Genomic DNA, 10025 nt, shown 5'->3' with positions numbered 1-10025 from the left:
AGGTTCTGCAGCAGTTGAGGTTTATTATGAAAGGCTAGGGACACACTTGTATATGTGTACTGCTGTGCAGACAACAACAAAATGGCGCTGCCCAGCAGTACACATAATAGCACCTTTCCCCTCTTTGTTTCCCCTGTGAAAAGAGGAGGGAGGTGATGATGTCACAGCAGTTGAGCAGAGACTGCCCTTTTTTTTCAGCAGCCGGCTTTCAGGCTGCTTTTACCAGCAGTTTCCTGGTGGAGCTCCCCCTGGTGGTCATCACTGGGAAATATGGAAAATTAGATTGTTAATTTTTCATATTTCCTTAGATGTAAAAAAAATGAAAACCACATATAAATTAACAAAAAAAAATAACAAATTCAGTTTTAACACTTTCAAAAATTTTTTTAACTTTGCGACACATTCCCTTTAAAAGGTGTATTCTCAGCTGCCAAACTTACCCCTTTTCAGGCCCCTGGCCTGCTTTCACTTTCTGCTTTGGGTGGAGGGCGGACACCTCCACAGTCAGGCAGAAGACACCTGGGACTGCCCTTATGATGAGTGCAGCATAAAAACTATGACAGCTTCCCTTCAAGTAATGTGCAAAGTTTGATGTTCTCTTAAAGCATCACTGACAGTAACTAAAAACAATTTAGTGTGAAGTAAAAAGTTTGTTTTACTTTAAAGCAACCATTGTAGAGACCTCTACTGCCCTCTTCTATGTGGGGTCACTGTGGTTGTAAAAAAAAACATTTGACATGTCAGAGACATCTCAAAAGTTTTGACCCTGACCGAAAAGGATAAGGAGCAGGGAGAGGACAGCAGGGCAGTGTGGTTCACTGATGCAAAGAGACAGCGTCATAGACTTACATTATGAGTCCAACTCATCACGTGACGCAGAGCAGAGAGAGGGCCATGCTGAGCGCAGACTTCTTCCGGCTTTTTCTTATAATCAGTAAAACCAAACAAAACTTTTATTTTTTAGAATGACAGTGACACTTAAACCCTTCAAGGACAAATGGCCCAAATGACCAGGCAAATGTTCATTTTTGCATTTTAGTTTTTCTTCCTCGACTTCTAAGAGCTATAACTCTTATTTCTCCATATAAAGGGCCACGTGAGGGCTTGTTTTTTTCCAGGAACAAATCTACTTTGTAATGGTGCATATCAAGCTACCATAACATAAATGACAAAACCCCCAAAATATCATTTATGGGATGAAATTGGGAAAGAAAATGCTGATTTTGAAGGGTTTCCCTGTGTACGTAATGCACTTTACAGTAAAACTTTTTATTTTTTTGCAAATGGGTATGATTACAATGGCCATACTGTGACACTTATAGTGCTTTTATTTTATTACTACAGGTCTGGTTGGGACATAATTTTTTGCATCATGATCTTTAGTATTTATTAGTACCATATTGGTACTGTATATATCAGATGTATTGATTACTATTTAGTAAAATAAAATAGTAAAATAAAGCAATCGTGTTTTTTGTTTTTTTTGCAATCGCAGTGTTTAAGGGGCTACACAATCGCTGAAGCCCATCATTGACCACGAGGACCCGTAAGTGTACACCCACGGTCATTAAGGGGTTATCCAGTGTTAGAAAAACATGGCCACTTGACTCTTGCCTCCAGTTCAGGTGTGGTATGCAATTAAGCTCCATTCATTTCAATGGAACAGAGTTGCAAAAACTCACCCACACTGGAGACAAGAGTCATGCTGTCTCTGGAAGAAAGTTTTTCCAATGCTGGATAACCTATTTAAGCCTGTGTCATAAGCCACTTGCCTCTAACCAGCAGGGTGGGCTATACTATCTAGACTTTGAGTGCCTCATAAAAAGGTTGACCATTAACAATGGTGCTATATTTGAAAATCATACTTTACAAAGAACTGAAGACAGAAGCTAAGTGTTTTTGCCCAAAGGTACAAAGAAGAAAAAGAGTAGCAGCTGTACAGTTTGTAGACCTGGGTACTAGAAAAGACTGTCAGCACATTACATACTTTGCATACATAGCAAAAAAGGCAAGTGCCTGTGGTTTAAAAAGCTTAAAGAGGAAGTCTCACGAAAATTAAAAACAGCAGGCAGGAGGGCAAGTAAAAATAATAAACTCACCCGTTCTCATGCCTCCGTTGCACTGCTCTCAGGTCCCGTTGATGCCCACCCCACCGGCTGTCATCTTCTGCTGGAAACTGGGTACATCATGTAACCGATTTTTCCATCTGCAACATCACGACCTGGCTGAGCCATTGCCTGCTCAGCCAGTCAGCAACTGCAGCAGTTTCCTGCCCCAGTTACTGATTAGCTGAGCAGGCAATCATTCAGCTGAGCATGTGACGTTGCAGCTAGGAGAGCTGCAAATCACCAACAGCTGTCAACGGTACCCGGGAGCAGAACTACAGGCCATGAGGATAGGTAAGTTTACATTATTTATTATTTTCCACCACCCCCTGCCTGTCTACACTTTCAGTTTCGTAGGACTTTATGAATATTGCGGTTCATCTAGGTATATTCATCACAGGATATGCTCCATATCAGATTGTCAGCTAACATATACAAATACCATCATAAATGCTACCAAACAAATTTAGATAAAAGGTTAGAAATAGGAAATTGAAAAGTGAGTTTTGGTTAATGTTCTTTCCTTATGTGGTATGTTTGCATGTCAGTACATATTTAGAATTTAAAGCAGCTGACCTAAACATAATTTGCATATAAGCATGCAAATCTTCAATGGCATCTAGGAAATTTTTAGATTTTAATTTTTGTCACACTTCCTACAAACATCATTATTATATTTTCAGAAAAAGCACCATTCTTGCCTGTGTGTTGGGTATTGCACACTCATACTCATGTTGAAATTGTCTGGAGCATGTAATCAGACAGCCAAAGGGTGTCCAGGCATGATGGGAATTGTAGTTTTGCAACAGCAGGAGGGGCTCAGGTTGTGCACCACTAGTGTAAACCAGGCCCAGGCAGAAGCACTGGAGGCGGACCGACCCACCCTTAGTGGGAGGAAACCCTAGCCCCTCTATGATAGGGTTCCATTGACTCTAATGGAGTCACGTCATGGAGGGGCTGGAGTTTCTTCCCACTAAGGATGGGTCGGCCTGCCTCCAGTGCTTCAGCCTAGGCCTGGTGGTACAGTCACTTTAATTCAAAATGTGAATGCTAGCCTTAGATGTGCTAGTCTGATGCATGCTCCCTGAGCCTGATTTATGCCCCCTCAGTCTCCATATTCACACCCTTTCTAAAGGTACCATCAATTCGGCTATACAGTAAAAGTAAAGATAGTAAAAAAATATATATATATTGTAAGATCCCTTTATCTCAGATAACGGGAGGAGGAGGGTCTGGCAATAAAATGTATAGCGCCAATGCTACAAAATGACATAATAACACTGACCAAATCTAACCTACTGATAGCCCCCTATTGCGCACGGGGCGACAAGGAGGAAGGTATGTCTCTTATCGTCCTCCTTGGCACAGTTCCCGTTCTGTTAGCAGTGCAATCCTTAGTTCAGAGTACCGTTAGGAACACTGCCCTGCCCCCATTGCATGAGTCACCCCCTCCTTCTAATGATAATCAATATAATTGGGTGGGGCGATGGTCCGGACCATGGGTTATACTGCTAATAGTATAGGAACAAAGCCAAGGAGGAAGGTAAGAGACATCCCTTCCTCCTCGGTGCCCATTGTGTAATAGGGGGCTATCAAGAGGGTTACATAGTTCCCTTTTCAGGAGTCCATGGTTATAGATGAAATGTTATCAAAGTAAGATTACACACATACATATAAAAATAAAGTGACTGATATAATTTATTCATTTACAAAGAAAAAAAAAAAGAAAAAATACCCAAGAGTAATCTTTATGACTCTAGTACAAGGATCAGACACATTAGTCCTTTCATGTGCCTCTATAGTGGCTTCAGCTTAACACAAAGTTTAATCCTCCTTAACAGATCTGGAATGCATGTTCTAATAAGTGTTGTTTACCCCTGTACTTCATATCAATCGATTAGAAATACAGATGAACCTAAGGATCTTTGTATGAATTGTGCGATGAGTACAAGGTATTACTGCTTCCTCTAGAGACATAGAGCCTTTCATCCAGAAGATAAGGAATAAGGTTAGAGAGTACAGGCATACTTGTGGATAATGAAGCATACACTGTAATCACTGATATTCTGCAATGAATCAAACATTTCGGAAGTGTTTGTAGCAGAATGCTGCCCAACTTATAACAATGGTTTCAAAATGTTCTATCTAATCTTGATTGATTTATGGAAGCAGAATGCATGATGCCTACACAATGATGGACCAGACATACAGTAATCCATTGAAGACATAAGTCATGTTATCAACAGGAGCACAGGAGGATCTGCATAGGACTGCAAGCACATACGACCGCCCAGCGCTTGCATTCCTATACTCCATTTTAGAGAGGTGAATGTGAGCATCATATGCGTTTGCATTCGAAAAAAGACAGAACCTAAATAGTCAGCTATCACCTGTCACTTTATTATGTGTCTCTTCTGTCAACGATATTTTATACGCTAGTCACTCCACCAGCCAGAATGCTTAAAAAGTCTAGTCAAGCTTTTGCAACAGTTCGGTTTACAATTTTGACCAGATTTTTTTTTTTTTTTTAAGTCTGAAGTGTACAAGAATACATGTATTTTTGAGAAAAATGTGATTAATATTGCTGGCTGTGATATAGAATAGTATAGTGTGAATGCCGCCGAGCTGATTTTCCCTTTGCAGTCAGCACAGTGCCAATTTTGCCTTGAGCAATGTGAGACAAAATGGTTACCATGGATACACTGCCTAGCAGCTACAGTCTTTACGAGTTCTTCATTCGGCCATATTATGGCTCTGTGTGAACACTGTATATTAATCCCTATAAACAGGATTAGAAGAAACCATCATGAGAGAGCAGGAAAACTGCCCTGGTCCCTTTAAAAAATGACTAGGCTCACTAAAGATGGGACCAGTCATGAGTTTATCATAAAATATATATTGTATGCCATACTGCAATAATGCCTAATATATAAGGTTGCCAGGCAACCAGTCTAGCTCTGAATTTAATAGGTTCTAATGTCCTGAACAAAGTAACATCCATAGATAGAATAAGGAGAAGCAAGGAAGCTTAGGAATGATGGAAAACCAAATCTGTTCGTTTTTTGTACTGCCACATTAGGAGATTAATGGTAGATGGAGAAGCCCTTTAAGTTCCTGACTAGAGTAAAGACAAGCAGCTAAAGGATTACTATGTGTTCACACGACTGACAAGACAACCCGCAGACCCATCACAGCATAGTCTACAGGTCACTAATAGAGATGCCCGCGTGTATAGACGACCACTTTCACACCACACGCTCCACCCATTTTATTCTCATTGTGATGAATGAGTATCGTCATTTGGATAGCAACGCTGTCAACACGTGAGCAGTGGAAAATATCCAGCAGTCCGCTGTCAGCCGGCGCCATTCTGGAAAATTGTCTGCACACATTTACTTTACATGATAAGTTATGTGAGAATCTGATATATACATATACTGCGCAGCACACAATTGTTACACAGGTGCACAACAGTGACTAGAGTGTATAGGTATCACTCATAGGTGCCATCTTTGGGCAGTCTAATATGTGCCTAGGTATAGGCATGTCTCTCACCAGTGTGCCATATTCCATGAAGATGCCAGCTATGCAGAAGCCTGCTTACCAAGTGGCATTTGGTATAGTAACTGTGGTGTATTGGTTGCAGTGGGGTTGTGAGGGGGATGCAGGGTACCAAGGAGAGCTACTCGGGAAAGCAGAGGAGCTCTCCACGCCCCACACTTCTGCGCATGCGTGAGTCAAAGACAAAGGAATTGGTAATTACTGTAAAGTCTCATTCATTTGCACTGCAGTATTCTTCATCTAACAAGACTCGGACATGGGGGGCTCTCAGCAGCCCCAATACGTGTCAGGCTGTGTAAATGCCGCTATTTCTGCAGATGCACTCATCATCCATATACACAGGAGTGTGTGTGTGTGTGTGTGTGTGTGTGTGTGTGTGTGTGTGTGTGTGTGTGTGTGTGTGTGTGTGTGTGTGTGTGTGTGTGTGTGTGTGTGTGTTTCACGTGTCTGATTAGTACTGCACGACGAGACAATGGTGGGCTTTGCAATGGCTGCAGCAGATCTAGGCAGGACAGATGTCATCCAGCTGTTGCATATACATCAAGCCAAGCTTCCCACTACCAGGAATCCATCAGGGATCATCGTCCTCCTGGGCTTCCTAAGACATCACTCACAAGTGGCAGATCTGGGGTGACTGCACTCTCACCAGGATGCCAGGTTAACCCATTGCTGCCCATGTGCTGTCAAAGCCATCAGCAGCCAGAAACGCCCAGTATGGCTATCAGAGACGCCAGCTAATCCAAGTATACAAGCAGCGCACAGCTCAAGACAAAGGACACATGAAAAGAACAGTATTTAGGTCATTCATCCCTGAAATGGAGGCATTCCAGATTAATATGTGCAGATCTTGTGCCCAGCTTATTGTAGTGGGATCAGCAGCCCTCCCTTCTATGCCAGCACGTGTGTAGGTTACATAGCATGGCATGGGGAACAGCCCCCCTACCCTAACACAAGGCTGATGGTATATCCATTATTCATTACACATGGACAGGGAATGGAAGTGGTTAATAAAAGCCCTCCACCATCTATCTAGGCTGCACAGTGTCAGCTCTGTAGAGATGAGCTGCATTTCTGCACTACTGACACACATGGGAAGGATAGTCTGCAGCTTACCTTGTTGTATAGCCTGTGCTTGGCCTGGGGTGTTAGTGTGCCCTGGTGTCACAGAGGGTCCTGCCCTGGTTAGCCTGGCTGCCTGGCTCTCCCCTGCTCGGTGGCTGGCACTGTAGTGATTAGCAGGCGTTGGAGCAATGTCTGTGCTGCTGCTGCCTCTGCATTTCTCCCTCTCCCTCCTCCCCTTGTGCTTCTCCTCCCCCGTCTCCCCCTTTCCCTCTTCTCTCCAACTCCCTCCCTCTCCCCCGTCCATAAGCCACTCTGGCTCTGTTTTTTTTTTTTTTTTAATAAATATTAAAGTGTGTGCTGATCATACTTGCTCTCAAATTTAGGAGAGCATCCTACCTACCAAGAGCTTTATATGGGGATGGCACAGTGTGGAGGGCTTCTGGAATGGCTATTGGGGTACCCTTGGATATCATGCAGTTAGATATAGAAGATCTGTATGAATGTATGTCCACCTTCCCTACCTGAGGCATGGGGAGCACCTGATCACTGCTCTGCACTGGCTGGGGTAATTACAGGCCAGGTGATCTGCGTCCACCATGGAGATTGCACTACTTGGACCATATGCTTTCAGTGGAAGGAATCTTTACAATGGGCTGCCATACATTACAGGACATAAACAAGTCTACAGCTTCATTTCTAATCACTTTGGAAAGCCTTGTTAGTGGGAGCACTTGAAGTACTTGAGTATTACAGGTTCTATTGCTGTTAGTGTTTTCAGACCATTAATCAGCTAATTGTCAACGAAGTCTATGGCAAAATAACTTCTTTTTATGTGTGTGTATAGTTGTGTCCATTCAAATATTTTAAAAAGAATAGCAAATGTTTGGTAAACTGCAATGCTTGGCACTCTGGCTCCCCCTGCAGGGCGTGCTGTGCACTACTCACTGGGATTTCAGCACTGTACACTTCAGCCAGGGCTGGTAAAGTCTGATTTACAGTATGTGGTTTGTTTGGTATACAAGTTATTGCTGGTAGTATTGCTGGCAGGATGCAAGGTTTTATGCTTCTTAGTGGATCCACATTTGTCTTTGGCTTAGTACTTTTTCTGTCATAGAGAGACACCACTGTAAGGGTAGGGTTACATGTGATGGACTGACTGAATTTTGCAGCATTTACAGTAGCATTCAAGTGGCATCCGCATGCAGCAGAAAAAAAACCATGCATAATCACTCAGTGGAAAAGAACTTGCCATGTGGATTGGACAGTATGTCAATTCTGGTATTAGTAACCCTGCAGATTTTTTTTCTGAATTTTCCTGTTGACTTTACAGAGGAAGCAAAAATTTGCAATAAATCCACCATGTTGCAGGAAACCCATAAACAGATATTATACTGTAATTTTCTGCATATATGCAATGCAGAAGCTGCAAATCTGAACGTACAGTATGTTTAGTTGTCATGAGGGTTTACTTTTCTCTGATTTCATGAAGTGCATTTCTAAAACTGGAATAACTATGTTCAGTCCATGCCTAATGAGAACATGTAGTTGTAAACGGGACTTACAGTATCAGAATTAATAATGTGTCAGGTATTCCTCTGGTCACTCAGAAGGTTATAACTCCCATCATAACTCCCTAGGATTCTGCTTGTCCCCTTTACAGCATTCTGTCTGTGAGATTTGTCCAGCACACAGGGTCAACAAGGATGTATGTAAGTCTTTGGCGCGTCATCAGCCGCTCAGACGCGATTGGCTGAGCATAACTGTGCTCAGCCAATCGCGACTGAGCACACTTGTGACGCGGCGGAGGGGGGGGCTGCGGCAAGGATTCGGCCATTCGTCCGAAGATGACGTTTGGCACAAAATGGCGGACGGCCTTCGACACAGATCAGGTAATGTATAATGTACCACACACTTCCGGGTACACCAGTGGGGGTGGTGGGACACGGGAAGGGGGCGATTCACAGACATAACATACATTACAAAGTTGTATAACTTTGTAATGTGTGTTATTCTGTGAATAATTTTTTAGCGCCGCACTACCCCTTTAACATCTACTGTTGATTTAGGTTTTGAAAGTTATAATGACAGCGACACTTTAAGGCTATGTTGCCACACAGTATTTTTGCTCAGTATTTTGCCACCAAAACCAGGAGTGGATTGAAAACAGAAAGGCTATGTTCACACACTGCTGAAATTGATTGGATTGCCGCCATTTAATGGCAAATAATTACTGTTATTTCAAAACAATGGTTGTTGTTTTAAAATAACGTTATTTGGCATTAAATTATGGCGATCAATTTCCACAGTGTGTGAACATAGCCTTTCTGTTTTCAATCCACTCCTGGTTTTGGTGGTAAAATACCGACTAAAACACTGAGACTTATTTTAAGATAATTTTTACATCCCAAAAAACATAATATAAATCAGATATATTTTGACACGTATTTGGATGAAATAAAGTGCCTTGTATGAAACGATTATGGATGTAAAATTCAGATCTATGTGAACAAATTTACCACTGAGTTGAATAGAACAAGATCTTTTTTGTGTGTGTGGGGGAGGGGGGCAGTTTGTTTGAAATGTAAGATGGCTATTTTTTATTAATTTTTTTGCACCATTATACATTTCAAAAAGTGTGCATGTAGCTTTATGGTATATTTTACTCCCATCTCTAGCATTCTGACCATTCTCTTCATCTGTTACTACATTTCCTGTTGTTATGAAAGGCCATGTTCTTGAAAGCATACGGTTGATGAAATCTGTGTTGCTCTATGTAAACATTTAGTTTGTGTACACCTTGGTTTAGTGGCTGAATTTTTTATTTTTTTGCTTACTTGCATGTGCTTGAAAGCCAAACACAATTGAGCAGACATTTGTGGCACCAAATCAGTCAAAATGTCTGACATTGCTATCACTATGACATATCACAAGTTTGTAAGACTGATATGTGTACCTGCCTTAAGCAGACTTAATCAGCAGAGAACAAGGACGCTGTATGACCTCAGGGAGATCAACCAAAACACTGCAGAGACACCATCACGTGTCTCAACGTCAGTGTATTCTAGAACATTGCCACCTGGGAAATCAAATATGCAAAAGAACACTGCAGAGACACCATCACATGTCTAGACGTCAGTGAACTAGCCAGACCTTTCCTCCGGGAAGGAACAACCAAGCCAAAGGCGTTCTCCAGTCAAGGAAACCACTTCAGCAAGGTATCCATCCACAGACAGCTGTTTCGGGGTTTTTGCCCCTCATCAGTGTGGAGTAGGTTTCTGGCTAGTGGGAGCAATGACT

General features: G+C 42.2%; 1 protein-coding gene across 1 annotated transcript in view; it reads right to left on the bottom strand.

Moving 5' to 3' along the window:
• The window catches only part of BASP1 (brain abundant membrane attached signal protein 1), an 81437-nt gene extending 74486 nt beyond the window's left edge, over window positions 1–6951 (bottom strand). Inside the window, exon 1 of the mRNA XM_069960253.1 lies at window positions 6780–6951. The gene's annotated coding sequence lies outside the window, so the exon portion shown is untranslated. The remainder of the gene's footprint in view (window positions 1–6779) is intronic.
• Between the last annotated feature and the right edge of the window lie 3074 nt (window positions 6952–10025).

This window comes from Dendropsophus ebraccatus, chromosome 2 (genome assembly GCF_027789765.1).
Source record: "Dendropsophus ebraccatus isolate aDenEbr1 chromosome 2, aDenEbr1.pat, whole genome shotgun sequence".
NCBI classification, from domain to species: domain Eukaryota; kingdom Metazoa; phylum Chordata; class Amphibia; order Anura; family Hylidae; genus Dendropsophus; species Dendropsophus ebraccatus.
This window is presented reverse-complemented; position numbering and strand designations above follow the sequence as displayed.